Below are 16,924 nucleotides of genomic sequence, written 5' to 3'. Positions count from 1 at the left end.
AACACACTTTCTTGGTGACAGAACCCAACAGCAGTTAAGAAACCAGGAATTCACATTCTTGAGACAGCTCTGTATCCACCTCTGTTGGTGAGAGATGCTCAAGAGAGTGAGATGCTCTTTCATTGTGCCCTGAAATTTCTGAGTTTCAGCCTTACAAAGGTTCAATATAAAAGTCTTATCTGATAACACAGATGTCAACTCAGCCCTCATTACTGATGTTCCTGGCTACTGGCTGGTTGCACCTACAAATAACGCAGGGCAGCCCAGAAAAGACTACTCCAGGCCAGGCGTCTCTTCTCAACTCATCTGGGCAGTGGCACACCACTTCTTATACCATGAGTTGTAGGGGGAACAAGAGGGAGGGCACTCTTCTTGGACTGAAGCAGATTGTCGAGTGTTGGAACTCTTGAGTGTCTGTCATGTTCATACCCAGGCCATAGCTGGCAGAATAAAAAGAAGAGGTTTGGAGAACGAGTCTATGTACTCAGATGTGAATTCCAAGACTTTAACTTGTCCTCTGGTTTCCTTCCTTGATGGAGATTTATACAGATTGTCCTTATGTGCCTAATCTGAAGAGCAGAATTTCTTTTCTTTTCTTTTGTCCTTTCTTCTCTTCTCTTCTCTTCTCTTTTCTTCTCTTCTCTTTTCTCTTCTCTTTTCTTTTCTTTCTATTTCTTTCTTTCTTTCTTTCTTACTTTCTCCTTTCTTTCTTTCTTCTTTCTCTTTCTTATTCTTTCTTTCTTTCTTTCTTTCCTTCTCTCTCTCTTTCTTTCTTTTTTTCATGAAGTCTCGCTCTGTCATCCAGGCTGGAGTGCAGAGAAAAGCAGAATTTCTAATGGAGGTGTCACATACAGTGAAAACAAGGCAGACCACAGACTTTTCTTTGCGTGGTTTCTAGGCACTTTTTACAAAGCTGCATTCAGATTGATGAGGAGCTGTTTGATGTGGCCAACTCCTCTCTCTTTTTGGAAAAAGAGCAGGTGCACTAAACCAGCAACCACAGCCAGCACCTTCCTGTGCTGAGAGCAGCCACATAGGCATCTCTACAGACAGAGACCTGAGAAGACCGGGACAGACCCAGGACCCAGACTCAAATATGAAAAATCTCTGGGCTTTGTCCTACGGCCTTCCCATGAGTAACTCATAGTCTTGTTCCAGTGGAATCTGGCCTTCATTAGTCTCAGTGGCAAGTTGGTTATGTGGAAAGTCTCTCTTCACACACTTGTGCGAATAACAGTAAAGACTTTTGTATTGTTTTCACTTTACATTAGGCCATGAGTATTTATTTATGCCTGTGGCTGCAATTTTTATTAGTTTCCTGCCCCAGGAATCACCTGCAGCATGCAGCTTTAGTCCTACCAGACCCTCAAAACTTAAAAGCTGACACTATTACCAGGGAAGATTTCTCAGGAAAATGGAGAAAGTGCTACACACAAAAAAGGTTAAACTACTCTATGCATATTTCTGCAATGTATTATCTCAAGAACTCATCTCTGTAGCCCATCAGGGCAGGAGCTGGGCTCTCACCTTTTGATAATATTCCATAAGGGAGATTCTTCCCCACAGTGTTTAGTCTTCCAACGCTGGTACAGCCTGACATGATGACATTCTACTTTCATGTCGGTCATGCTGCAGGAAAAATTCTGTGAGTTTCCTAATATGCTGGAATCATTTGCTAGGGCGAACCCCATCTTTGTTGTTCACTTTTCTGTTATCTTATAATTAGCTTTATTCTAAGCAAATCCATGTCTATTTTATTTATTTGTTTATTTACTTATTTTTATGTATGGAAAAACACATTTTTTAATTAATTAATTTATTTAGAGACAGGGTCTCCCTCTGTCACTCAAGCTGGAGTACAGTGGCAGAGTGGTGTGATCATGGCTCATTGCACCCTCAAACTCTTGGGCTCAAATGATTCTCTCACCTCAGCCTCCTGTGCCACCATGCCCTGCTAGTTGATTTTAATTTTTTATAAAGAAGGAGTCTCATTATGCTGCCCAGGCTGGTCTCAAACTCCTGGGCCCAAGCAATTCCCTCATCTCAGCCTCCCAAAGCACTGGGATTAAAAACATGAGCCACTGTACTGAGCTGTGCCTACTTCAAAAGACTGAAAATAAAAAAATCAATAAATCTTTGCCAAATTAAAAAACAAACAATAGTTTCCAGGTCTTAGATAAAGACAATTCTGTGTCATGAAGAATGGCGAAAGGCTTATTTAGCTGTTAAAATGATTTGCTTATATTTCAAAGAAGCAGAGAGAAAAAGGTACATATAAAAGTTTTCCAGGCCAGGCACGGTGGTTCATGTCTGTAATCCCAACATTTGGGGAGGCCAAGGCAGGAGGATCACTTGAAGCCAAATATTTGAGTCCACTACAGGCAACATGATGAAATTCTGTCACCATAAAAAAATAAAATAAAATAAATATGGCTCGGCATGTTGGCTCATGCCTGTAATCCCAGCATTTTGGGAGTTGGAGGCAGGTGGATAATGAGGTCAGGGGTTCGAGACCAGCCTGGGCAAAGTGGTGAAACCCTTTCTCTCCTAAAAATAATAACAATAAAAAACTAGCCAGGCATGGTGGTGTGTGCCTGTAATGCCAGCTACTCAAAATGTTGAAGCAAGAGAATTGCTTGAACCTGGGAGGCGGAAGTTGCACTGAGCTAAGATCATGCCACTACACTCCAGCCTGGCCCACAGAGTAAGACACTGTCTTGAAAAAAATAAATAAATAGATAAATAAAGTTAGCCAGTCATGGTGGTGCATGCCTATAGTCCTAGGTAATTAGGAGGTTGATGCAGGAGGACTGCTCAAACCCAAGAGGTTAAGGTTATAGTGAGCTATGATTATGCCCTTGCACTTCAGACTAAGCAAAAGCATAAGATTCTGTCTCAAAAAATTAGTGATACAAGTTTTCTAAATTACATTGTTTAAGAAAAGGGAAAAGGAAAAAATATCTTTTTTAATTTTCAAATGGGAGAATAGAGCCTCTCATTTCTAACTTGTATTTCCTTCTGCAAAAACATGGTCTAGGCCCATGGTCTTGAACTACTGGACATCTGAATTTTAGTAGGTGCTGGATTCAGGCAACTGAGGGGTGGCCTGGACACACTGAGTGCACTTAAAAAAGGGTTTGAGGTGAACTAAAAGGTAAAAGAGGGGAAGGTGCTATTAAGAACCCACAATTGGGAGACAGTAAAGTGTTGGTGGAAGGACGGGTTCATGCTACAGATACTGACCTAGGTGAAACTTTGCTCTGACTTATTTCTATGTCCATGCAAGAAGATGAGATTATGATCAGGTGGCACAGAAACCTGGAATGGTGAAAAAACCAGGTTGCCACTGCAGATTCGGTGTCTAAGGTAGAGCATATGCCAGGGGTGTTGTAGGCACATGTGTGGGTTTTTGGTGGGAAAGTCTATGAGGAAAGGTAGCGTGGCAACAATCTTGATGCCGAAGCCCTGTCCTGGGAAGGGCTTGACCACATCAACCTGCAGTGCGTAAGTTCAGTGGGTGAAAAACATGTTGTGGCCTCAGGTTGGCAGGAGGGTAGAAGTCATCTGTTCTCGGAACTTCTTCCCTCAGAGTCCTTGGTCCTTCTCACCCTGGGAGGATGCCTGGAACCACAGGGCAGTTCATGGTGTATTAGCCTGTGTGCAGAGCAGAGCCTACCTTCCCCGACACACCTGGAGTCTCTCTCCAGCGGAGGCCCCCACGTTGTCTTTCTTTTTACAATGCTTTTGATCCTAAATGTGTAAAGTTCCCTGAAAACCCACTGATTCTCCAACACCCATTTGTTGCCCCCAAATTTAATTCTGACACAACTTAGAGTTCGCACAGACCCTAAAAATTCAGGGCTCAGTCTCACATCGCCATCTGCACTGCAGAGGAGAGTCACATTTCCTTGAAGCCCATCTATACTTCTCAGCTACTGCCTATAAATCTGAGACTCCCATAAACCCCTTTTCAAGTTAAATAATTTGATAGAATTACTAAAAAAAAAAAAAAAAACTCAACAAATAACTCTAATTATATTTACCACTTTATTATAAAAATATAACTCAGAAACAGCCAAATGGAAGAGATGTCTAGGGCAAGGAACAGTTGTGGGTGAAGGTAATCCTGGAAATAGCTATATTTAAAGAAATTCCCCCATTCTTTGTATTCTCAAAGAACAGCTTAGTGAAGAGAAACGTGCTTCCCATTATGACTTTGAGAATGCTCCCCGCTGTCTTTTTAACCTATCACAAGATGGACACAGATTGAAAATTCCCATTTTTAAAAATGAACAACCATTCAGTAATTTAGTCTTCAGTGGTCAAAATAACATATTCGTTACAGGAACTTTGCTTGTTTCTCTTCTTCCAACCAGCCCCTGAACTTTGACTCACCCACCACCTCAGCAAACCTACAACCCTTATACATAACCCTCCTAAGAACAGGCTGACTTCAAGGTGAAACATTATCTTATCTGGGATCTGATTTTGCTGCCCTCCATCCTGTGCTTCCCTTCCAACCTTCCTTGTAAACTTGTTTTCTCGTCCCTATGAAATAAGACCCTTTTCCGCCTAACCTTTGAGACCCTCAAAGATCTAATCATTTGTACTTTTTCTTTGTTGCAATATTTCTTAGGTAACTTCTTAGACCAAGTCTAGAAACAGTCTCAGGACAATAACAATTCCATTCTAGAAAGAATCTCCCAACATTTCTTCTATCTCAAGCTCAATTGCATCTGTCTGTGAACTTCCGGCTTACCAACGTTTTATATCTTCTGGCAGTAACAAAGGCTCCTTCCATGGTTGGTGTGAGCAGGCTTGGATGCCTGCAGGGCAGACACCCAGGAATAATCAACTGGGCCTTCAGTGGTCCTCTTTTGCAGGGTCAAGGTGGGCCTTAGCTTTTAGTCAATGGTCTAAGAGTTCTACTTACCAGTTAGTCATTCAGTTAGTTTTCAATTTAAAAAATACTTCATGTTTGAAGAATCCAGCAAAAATTATTCAAATCTAAGGTATAAAACAGAGGAAATTACAGCCGGGCATGGTGACTCATGCCTGTAATCCCTGCATTTTGGGAGGCCGAGGCAGGCAGATGACCTGAGGTCAAGAGTTTGAGACCAGCCTGACCAACATGAAGAAACCACGTCTCTACTAAAAATACAAAATTAGCCAGGTGTGGTGGTGTATGCTTATAATCCCAGCCACTCGGGAGGCTGAGGCAGGAGAATCTCTTGAACCCGGCAGGTGGAGGTTGCAGTGAGCTAAGGTCTTGCCATTGCACTCCAGCCTGGGCAACAAGAGTGAAACTACATCTAAAAAATAAATAAAATAAAATAAAATAAAATAAAATAAAATAAAATAAAATAAAATAGGCTTACATCTTATAACTCATTAAGAAAAGCCAAAGTATCTATCCCTTTCAGAAAATAAACATGTAATTTAATTATGTTCATAACAAATCATTTAGTAAACAATTAATCATATGTGAACACTTCCAGTAGGTGCCAATTCCCAGCTCCTAAAACTTAGCATTACCCTCAAACGCCCAGATGGCAGCATATGGAATAGAGATATTCACTTTCACAAGTTCTCTGTTTTGAAAAAAAGAATAACTGATGTGATAAATTTATGTAATTTGACAATTAATCTACCTCATGGGCTTGCAGATATGTATTCATTTCCTACCACCGTAGTGGAAGACAGACTGTCCCTGTCTTTACACCTAGAAGCATTTCCAACACTAAGCTGTGAGATTCTGCTTGAAGTCCCCTCTCAAACAAATAAAAAACAGACCTGGAAAACGTGCTACACTCATTCTGCTGAAGAAATAGGTAAGTAACAATTTTTAACAAATGAAATATATTACTACTTAATTTTATTCAAAATTCACCAACTTAATGTGCTTTATAAATATTTTCATACCTTTGAAACTCTACTGATAAAACATAATTTAGAGTTAATGAAAAAGTGAAGTTAAAATGAATACAATAATATATTCAGGGTGACAAAATTAAGAGGTGACAATGCCAATTGAAACACAGACATATCTTACCCAAGGGTCAAGTCAGCCCATTCTATTACTTGGGATATTTTCCCTGCTCCCATCTGTTTCAGTGAAGTGGGTCATCAGCATCCTACCAGGAGCCACTATGCTGTGCTCCACTGTGTCCCTGAGGTGCATTTTACTTTTCAGGTTTTTGCACTGACGCACTAGGTTGGGTTTCTTTGTCCTTTGAAATATTTTCTCTCCCTTCACCAATCTGAGGACATTTTTTCCTCAATATCAGCATCCAGTTGTCTGGACTGCAATGTGTATCTAAGGAATGGAAACTAAGCGTTGGGCTAAGAAATTCTTAATGTCCTAAGGGGTTTGCTTTTAGCGCAAGGGTATACCTGGAGATTCCTTCCAGGTACAGTGAATCCAATCACTCCACAAAGAGGCTGCGTTCTCAGACCTTGGGCTGTTCCCTGAGAGGAGATGACACAAGGGATGCTATTTACTAGACACTTCAAGAGTCATGGCCAGTGTTGGCATCTTGGGGAATCCTCAAACAGTTTTGAAACTCAAAACCAAGAAAATAACACAGGATGGCTGAGGATGTATTGCCCTGTGAAGTTTCCAAAATGAAACCTCAACCCAAAGACATTCTGATGGGGTGTCTGTGCCAAGGGAAGATTAAAGAAAGGGGCACAAATATTTTCCTTTCTTTCTTTCTTTCTTTTTTTTTTTTTGTACTGTGGAGTGACAGGGGATTATTATCTGCTTTCATCTCCTGTAAAATGTTTACAAATGAAAAATATTTTTTAAGGGTCATCCACTGCTTTTTGAAAAAATGAAGAATTAAAATACTGTGTCTAAAGTGTACAATAAAGAACAGTTGATAATACTGTGAGTTACACAATGTTAGTTAGTGTTGGCAAGTGTCAGGAAAGAACCGGAAATTTAAAATCTGACTGCAAGCCAGAGTTAGGCTGGGGTAACAGGGAGGTAGATTTAAGGCTCTGCTTGCCACGCATTTGGAAAATGCATGAGAAAACGAATTCTCTTTTGGAGTGTTAAAACAACTAAAAAACAGGCGATTGTGTTGAGGTGGCTCTAGTGTCCTGAGCTCTGAGTGGAGAGACAGGCAAAGGCCTCCCTAGATCCAAAAAGCTGTCCATTCTTCTCCAGCTGTGCACCTGATTAGATACTTTCCACTCCAGCACCCATGATTGGATATAGTTCAATTCCCCATCACGCCCCCTCAGGCCATGAGTGATATATGTGATTTGACACTGGGTTGAATAAAGCAAGAATTACAGGTTTTTTCTGGATCCTTTTCTGGCAGGGCTTCCTCCATACACTGGACACTGGCCCTGCCTGTAAAATACTTGCATTTACATTTGTGTGTAAGATTATTTTTATTTATGAATAATATATATGTGTTATTCATACATGGAAGCAATATAATGACTATTATTTTAAAATTTCAGATTTTTTTACCTTCCTGGCACATCCAGGTTTTAGAGCAGGCAGCCTGAGATTTCAAAAATGAGGCAATTCTCTAAGAAATAATATGTGAGGCACATGTGAATTTTAAATATTCTAGTAGCTACATTTTAATAAATACGCCAGACATGCTTGCCTGTGCCTGTAGGTCGAACTGTTAGGGAGACTGATGTAGGAGGATCACTTGAGGCCAGGAGTTTGAGACCAGCCCAGGCAGCATAGAGAAAGCCATCTCTACAAAAAAAAAAAAAATTGAAAAATTAGCCAGGTCTGGTGCATGACTTCAGTCCCAGCTACTCAGAAGGCTGGAGCTGAAGGATCACTTGAGCCTGGGAGGTCAAGGCTGCAATGAGCCATGATCACACCACTGCACTCCAGCCTCACTGACAGAACAAAACCCTGACTCAAAAAACTCATCTCTGGAAAGGCATTTTCTTTTTCTGCAACGTAGCCAAATAGCTAAGTATGTATTGAAGCCATCCTTTAATTTTTAACAAGGCAAGAATGTTTTCTAAGACCCCAAACTCCAGATATGCAATGGGGCAAATCCTGAAGCGTACATGGATATCTCTCACAGCTAAAGCATTCCTCACCCCCATCCAGCGCTTCTTACCCCTGGTGCAAGAGAATCACCTACGGGGAGGAAAACTTTCAAAATCCCTTAAACCCAAGTTGTAACTGCTCAATTAAATCAGAATCCTTGGAGTTGGATCTGAAAAAAATATGGTTTAAGTTGTGCAGGTGATTACAATGTGGAGGCAAGCCACAAAACCATGGCTTTAACCAGCAGCTTTTGTTAGAAATGATTTCTCAAATGAATGTAAAAACGTTTGCTGCTGAATTGTGACCCTTCAATTTTATCTGCTTTTCCTACAAAGCATATTTTGCAGACCCAGGCTCGCTTCTCCTTTTGTTCCTGGTTCACCCAGTGCCGTGTGTGCTCAATGCATCCTGTGCATGGGTCACTGTGCTGTGTGCTCTGGCCTGGGAGAGCATCATTCTTCGGGGGGAACCTTTCTGAAAACAAAGCTGCATTCCAAAATGTTAAAACCATGCTACTTACTGTATTGAGGTAAAAATTAAAAGACCTAGGGGACTCATCCAAAAGTTAAAACATAAATAAATATCTTGGTACATTAATATACACCTGATGATGTCCTGAGTGAACATGCTCCACTTTAAAACAAAACAAAACATTACTATTATTCTAAAATATTAATTTAGGACTGTTATGCAGATATGTACTATTTAAATTTTTATTGATGAATAACATGCATACAGCAATATTGGAACAAAATATTTATGGAATGCTTGATGAATTATTACAAAATAAATACACTTGTGTGTCTAAGAATCAGATTTGTTCATGCCCTTGACACTTTCTCCTTCCCAAAGGTAACCAAGATCTTAAGAGCTAAGTGCAGATAAACTTTGTCATCTTCTACAAGTGTTTTATTGCAGATCATTGAAAATGTATACACAATACAAAAAAAGTATAACAGACCAGTCACTCAGCTTTAACAGCTACTAGTCATGTATCATTTTTGTTTCACCTATACTTCCAGCCATTCTCACCCCAACTTCATTATTTTTTAGGCTTTTTGGATAACATGTATATTCATTGCAAGGTACAATGTGAACTGTAAATAGTAGAGAGATGGGGTTTCACCATGTTGACCAGGCTAGTCTTGAACTCCTGACCTCAGGTGATTCACCTGCCTTGGCTTCCCAAAGTGCTGGGATTACAGGCATGAGCCAATATACTTGGCCTGAGAATTCATATTTCTAACAACGTACAAATCCATAGGGCACACATGACAACTGCAATGTCTATCTACAGTAAATACAGTTTGATGAATAAAATGAAAGGCAATTGACCTAAGGTGAAAAAAAAAAAACAAAAACAAAAAATCAAAGCATGGGTACTATGTGCTATCTGTAAGAGCATTTGGTTAAGAATAACAAACAAACCAGTTTTATCATTTTAATAACCGAAATTGGCAAAATTTCTAGTTTTTCTTTCATAAAAATGCTCTTTGCAAGAAAAAATTTTCATATAGTGAGAGCAAAAATGGCAACCATTTGCAAGTAAATGTCTTGTGAAATTAAGTAGCACATATCAAGCTCATGACGTTCAGATAGTTACCCCTAACTCAATCATTTACACAGCAAGTGCAGATAATTCTCATAACTCCCTATTAAAATTATATTTGAATGCCCTTACAAATTGTGACTATTTTTAAATAAAGCTCACTAACTAAAATTTTGTATGTGACATATGATAAATTCGCCTTCAAGTCACCTTACATTTACTTAATTTTATTAGCCAGTATCTGTCTACTACCTAATAATACTTGGGGATTCTCCCTCCATTTGCACAGGCATCATAGCTGGGAAACAGGGATTCAAAAAACCCAGGCTGTTCCCTACATATGTTTCCTCCTCAGACATCAGTTCGTCAGTCAATCAAGTCATGTGAGAGTGGAGGCCATGTATTCCCTATTATTTTTGGGCACTCTCCTCCAAGGAGGAAAAGGCCAGGAGGTCCTGTTAGAGGATGCACTCTGAGAGGCCAGGCTTCCTAAGGTGTGAGAGTTCTAACCAGCTGGTGTAGACTTTTCAGGAGTCAGGAATGAGGCAGGCATTCCAAACCTGGAGCTTCATCACCTTTTGTTTCATCTCAAGACAGTTCTGAGGGGCTGTTTTGGAACGTGTCTGCAAGGTGAACATTGACGAAGAATGTGGGCTTTGCTGTGACTCAGATGAGATCTTTCATGGGGAGGCAGGAATTCAATGCCCAGAATCTGGGCTGGTGTCTTTGAGGTCAGTAGGTTGCCTCTTTGTATCCAAGTCCATTGTTACTAGGTTGGAGGCTGGAGATTCTAAATGGCTTCCAGACTGCCTCTCTGGTTCTCTTTGGGAGATGGGGTCTGAAAAAGACAATGTCAGTATTTTTGGGAAATTCTAGAAAGTCTGCTTGGAAACGTGGGAAGAGCTCTTGCCTAGTGCCTAAATGCTCCATTTGCAGCTCTAGCCACGTAGATGCTTGGTAGGTATAAAGCTGGGTTTGCATTTATATCAGCAAAACCTATGTCAGAGTTGAAGAAGTAGTCAGGACAAAGTGTCTTGGTCGCAGGCTGGGGAACATCTTAGAAGCAAACTTCTAGCCTGCTGACTCTTGCAGTGAGTGTTGGTTCCTGGCTAAAGCGCCTTGAATGCAGCATGAGGCCAATCCATGAATCCAACTTCTCATGGAGAAATGTTAATATTTTTTCAGTTTAATGCAATCAGGGTGAAACTACCATGCTATTGGGTTGCTTACCTTTTATTATTTCATATAAAATCTAAGACAAAATACATTAAATGCTTATTGACATATGTATTTATTCTTCACCTGGCTGATAATATCTGCCTAATTTTAAACTTTCTTCCATTTTGTAGGTTTCAACTTATTTTATTGTAAGATATTATTAAATCTAATACAGGCATTGTCACTTTTACATATAATTTTATTTTATTTCATGTATTTCCTATTGGCATTTTACATTTAAATTATGGAGCACTTCATCATATAAAAAGCTTCATTTATATTTAAACAGTAAGTCTTTGGGTTTTTTTGTCTTGTAATTTCCATATTACATAGTAATGAAATAAACATTAATGTTTTCAGGGTATTTTAAATTTTAGATAATTACTCATTGTATTCATGTGAAATTTGTTTTTACTGCATGTGCGGGTTGGAGAACTGTTTTCACTTCTGATTCATCTTTACTCTTATCTCCTCAGAACTCATACCTCTTGCAGTTGGGGGATTGAAGTTTATAATTCCAATAAATGGGGCAAATTCAATAATAACATAATACAAATGAATTTGAATGCAGGACAGGTCTTCAAAGCATACACAACATGGGTCTACATATGTACAACAATAATAATTTATAAGTTACAGTTTGGATGGAAAGTAAAAGTACTGAAAATTTGTTAAAGTAAATTAAAATGGAGATCACATCTCAATAATCTCTGAGCAGACAAAATTAGTTAGGTCTCATAAGTCATTTCAACCTTGCTTGATTTGCAAATACAAGCAAAACTTAAATTATTTCTTGTAGCTGCCTATTTAAAAAAGAGAAATGAAGCTCAACCAATCAGGAGTAGCCAACAACCTTATATAAATAGAAAGTGTCCAACAAGGTAAACAGACAAACAAAAAACAATAAAAAAAAAAAATTTGTGCTACCACCAATCAAATGTTTTCTTTGTTTCTACATTTTTCAAATAAATACTTGCTTCTTACACTGTCAATAAGCACTCAATATCTTTCTGTCTGATATTTTATAATTTATCAATTGCTCTTACTCAAATAAACACTTTGCAAATTCATTGTGTCTCAAATTACTTTTTAGCAGAATAAAATAAACTAGGAATAAATATTAGAAAAATATGTACATAATATGGAAAAAACATGGAAAGTTTATGAAATATATGAATGTACACATAAGCAAATAGACAATTTGTATCATATTCTTAGGCAGAAAAACTCAATATTATCAATTGTCCTTAAAGTTATTTATAAATTCAATTTTGTTCCTATACTGATACCATTTAATATTGCAAGTAGACGTTACTATAAAATATTAGATAGATGAAAACACAAATAAGAATAGACAAGAAAATTCTTAAAAAAAAAAAAAAAACACTGGCAAGCCCTGTGAAAAATCTTGATTGATTAAAAATCTCATAGATCACTGAAACTAAAAATTCAGAAATAAACCAAAGTGCCTAAGAAAGTGTCATAGTGCATCCTGGCTGCTATAACAAAATACCTTGGACTGGGTAAAGGATAAATAACAGAAATGTATTTTTCACAGTTATGGAGGCTGGAAAGTGGAAGATCAAGGCAGCAGCAAATTTAGTATATGGTGAGAGCCCTGTTCCCCATAGATGGTACCATCTTGCAGACTGGATAAGGGCATTCCCTTCAACTTCCTTTGAAAGAGCACTGATTCCATTCATGAAGATGAAGAACTCTTGGCTTCAACACTTTCCCAAAGGCCTCACACCTAAAATTATACACATATGAATTTGAAAGAGGACATAAACATTCAGGCTATAGCAATAAAAACTACATGGGGGATGGCATCATTTATACATGAGGTGTAAAAATGTGACGTTCTTATCACAAAGGAAATAAATGATTTATTCTTCATGGCATATATCAAAATAAAGGTCCAATGAAAATATTGTTTATAAAGATAAATCTATATGGCAAAAAATTAAGTGTTGATAAGGTTAACCCTACAGTTTGCATCACGATGTTCAAGGTTTCAGGGGATGAGCAAGGCCCCGGAGTTTCATCCTGTGACATTTTCCTGAAAGTTGCTCATGCTGTTATTCAATTTGAAAGTAGATAATATTGTTTTTTTCTGTTCCGATATTTACTAAATTCAAAATAATATAGGGCTCTTTACACGTAATTCTCAAACAATCATCCAGTCAGTGGGGCTCTGCTGAGGAAGGGCACAGACACATCCACACAAGTATAATGTTCCTCAAATAGAAGACATCTCCCTGTGCTGGAGCCACCTATGTTGCACTCGATCAGAGGCTTTCTCAGGATAGAATTTCTCTGCAGCCCTACCACAGTCTTAACCCTGATAATCCGACTCAGAAGGTGACGGATGAACACCCACCCTAGGGTTCTAATGTAATGGATCCTCTCTTAACAATCCCTTCCAGGGATCTGGGATCTTTCCTGGATTCGTCGGCCACACACAGCTAGGCTCAAAATTTGAACAGAAACTTTGATCCTCATTGGCCCTCCTGACCTGTCCTACCAGATTCTCTAGAAGTATGCTTCTCTAATTGCTCCTGAGACACACTATCTAAGGGTATCTCCCTGTGCCAATATAATTGATCTCATAAAGTGAGAAGGGAAATAGGCAAGAGTCCAGCTAGGCTAGAAGCAGTGTCTAGGGTTCCTTACCTGATTTATGTCTCTGACTTACTTAAATATTGACAAATACAGATTCATCTCTACGTGGTAGAAAAACAGAAGGAGAAATCCCAGTTCATAGAGGAAGAAGAAAATGCAATCAATGCTGTCTAGAGTCCCACTTAAGCTCAGCCACAGGGTGCTAAGTCTCTTCAGGAAAAAGCAATGGTTGTCCATCATCTGAAAAACTGTGGCCCTGAACCAGGGGCACTGAGAGTGCACACTGCCCGCTAGAGTTCCAAGCCTACATCGCAGAGAGATAGAATAGTCTCAAAGGATTCTTAAGGGTAATGTGGAGACCAAAAGGAGATGAATCCGCAGCCTCTGCCTTACCGTCTGATCTAACGAATAGTACTTCCAGACCTTTTTGTGGGCTGCACCAGGGGTTATTCAGAAAGGAAAAAAGTTGTTAATGTCCCACCATTTCCCGTAGCTTCCGAGGTCTGTGTTGTTCATTCCCCAGGTTACAGGTTGTTGTTCTCCCACTACTTCCACAGAATCAGTGTATCTCATTCCGGTACCTATAATCTCACTTTTATTCTAGTCACCCTCTACTTTTTTCTAGACATTTTATCTAGTAGAGCCAGGTAAAATAGAGACAAGAATATTTACATAAAACTTAACTAGAACTAAGTTGGAGTCCCATAACTGCTACTAGGCTGGGATGCAACTAAGAGGATACAAAAGCCAGGCTTGCCTAGAATTGCAGTTATCGGAAAGAAAGTCACATTTCACCCAGGAATTATTAGCATGAAATTCCAACTTTGTGAAATAGATTCCTAGATCCCCCAACCATTTCATCCTCATCTTGGAGGCAATCAGGAAGAGATAATAAACCATATCTAATCAACAAATTATCTAACCAACATGTGTGGAAAAGAAGAGAACATCATAGAGTTGGCTCATTTTAGTACATGTGGTGAAAAACGCCACAAAGTCAGCGCTCAATTGGTCTCAAAAGCCTAAAAGATGGCACAGATTAGCTTCAAGGGACACATGGTGTGGCTGGAGTCGGCTTACTGTTATGCTGAAGATGTCGCGAGTGGTGACTGATATCTCAAGAAGTGGGCCAAAAGTCCACTTCTGGTTATTCTGCTAGGTATGGTGTAGGAATTCTTAAACCATGAGACAAACAGGTCAGCTTTCACCAGCAACCCCAAGTCTGGCTTGCAGTATTAGACTCTGCATTAGACACGGATTTAGGCTCAATCTGCAGCTTGATTGTGGTCACTCTCTAGAAAACAAACCCTTACCATGGATTTCTAGATGAGTGATCCAGTTAGATCAGCATCTGAGATTGTTTCTGGTTTGCAGCCCAAAAGACATTCAGCCAGTCTACAGTTTCCATTGTAGACAACCAAACAGATAGAATATGTGCAATTACCCCAAACCCTGAGTTCTGACCTTTGAGAGGAGCAACCACTCATGTCAGGTTCTGTATGGCTGGCGCAGATTAAACAGCCACAGTGGCCCAGTGGACATCATGAGGTTTCACCTTCCCTGACTCATCTATGAACCAGGACCAGTCATATAGGAAATGCTCAGTAAATTGGGGGCCCCACAGAGACAGCAGCTTTGCTTCAGAGGATAGAAGGAGGCACAAAATTTCTACCAGCTAGGGATGCTCTAGCCCTCTATGGGTGAAACTGAGTTTGGCAGGAGTTCTGCAGCAAGCTCTTAGCTGACTTTCAAATCAGTGTAACCAGTAGTGTGTCACTGAGTCCAAAAGGCCAAAGAACACTTCTAGGTGGAGTCTAGTCCTTTACTGGAGGCTCCAAATGTCAAAATCAAGATTTTCTTGACCTCAGGATGAATTGATCAATGCAAATCTCCCCAAATATTTTTACTCAACCTTGATTGGATAGTAAGACTCCAGATTTTTTAATCCTCACTAAAAATAAATATCTGATTTTTTCACCTGGGATCTATGTATGTGTGTTGGAGCATGCCTTTACCAATCAGCATAAAGTTACAACTCTCCTTTAGCTTCTACTTTCTACTTGTGCAGAGTTTAAAATACAGAGGTGAGAGCTTAGGGTTTTCTGGGTCTTTTGCTAAGCATGTGCCTGACCCTGAGCATCGCCATTTCCCCATTTCCTTCTTGACCCCGAAGACCATTACCACAGTCCCAATTCCCAGCAGCTTTTCCTCCTAGAGCTTTTTGGCATGATTATTCTTAGACCCAACTGATATCCTTTGTTCCTGGTGGACTGTGTAGTTCATTTCCATTTAAATGCTTTTACAAACATTAAGCTATTGATTTAAGATTTATCTGCTTTTTAAATTAAGTAATGCTGCTGTTAGCTTTCCACAGGACTTGAGGGTTTAAAAAAAGGAGGAAAATAATTATTTTATACCAATAGTATGAAAAAGAGACTGCAGATGACTATATTAATAGCAGCCAGAATAGACTTAAAAACTTTCAAGAGACAATAAGACATCATATAGTCATAGAATATCCATTTGGAGGGAAGATAGAAATAGTTTAAACCCATATATAATAATTAAACATTTAGATATGAAAAGCATAAGTTGACAGAATTAAAGGGACAAATAGACAGTTCTAAAATAATAGTTGAAGATGTTAATATTCCACTCTGAGTAATGAATAGAAAAATGAGATAGATGATAAATTAGGAAATAGAGGACTTGACTAACTCAATGAACCAAATTGATCTAACAGACAGATACAATATACTCCATCCAACAAAAGAGACTACACACTCTTCTCAAATGCACATGGGGAATTCTCCAGGATGGGCTGTATAGTAGATCTCAAATTAAATCAGTAACAGAAGAAACGCTAGAAAGTTTACAAAATTGTATAAATTAAACAACATACCCTTAAACAACCAATAAGGAAAGGAAGAAATCACAGAGGAAGTAGAAACATACTTACAGAGGAAGAAAAATGAAAACAAAACAGATCAAAAGTTATGGGAAACAGCAAAAACAGTGCGAAGATGAAAAGTTTGCAGCTAAAATAAATTTTAAAAGAACAAAGATTTTAAATAAATAATAACTTTATCACCTAGCAAATTAGAAAAATAAGACCAAATTAGATGCAAAGCAAAGAGAAGGAAGAAAATATTAAAGATTTTAGCAGGGACAAATGCAATACAGGTTATATGAACAACAGCATTCCAAAAAAAAACAGAAGTTCATTCTCAGTTCTTCAAAAAATTAACAATTGGCAAACTTTCAGCTACACACAAAAATAATTAACAGCATATTCACATACTAAAATGAGAAATGAAAGTGGGACATTACTACCAATTCAAAGAAATAAAATGTTTTTAAAAATGTACTGCGAACTACGATAGGATGATAAATTGGAAAACCTAGATAAAGTGGGCAGATTCCTACGTATACATGACTTGATTACAAATAAATACAAAATCTGAATAGATACAAAACTACTAAGGAAATGGAATCAGTAATTA

This window comes from Pan troglodytes, chromosome Y (genome assembly GCF_028858775.2).
Source record: "Pan troglodytes isolate AG18354 chromosome Y, NHGRI_mPanTro3-v2.0_pri, whole genome shotgun sequence".
NCBI lineage: Eukaryota > Metazoa > Chordata > Mammalia > Primates > Hominidae > Pan > Pan troglodytes.
The sequence above is the reverse complement of the archived record's forward strand: the minus strand, read 5'-3'. Positions refer to the sequence as shown.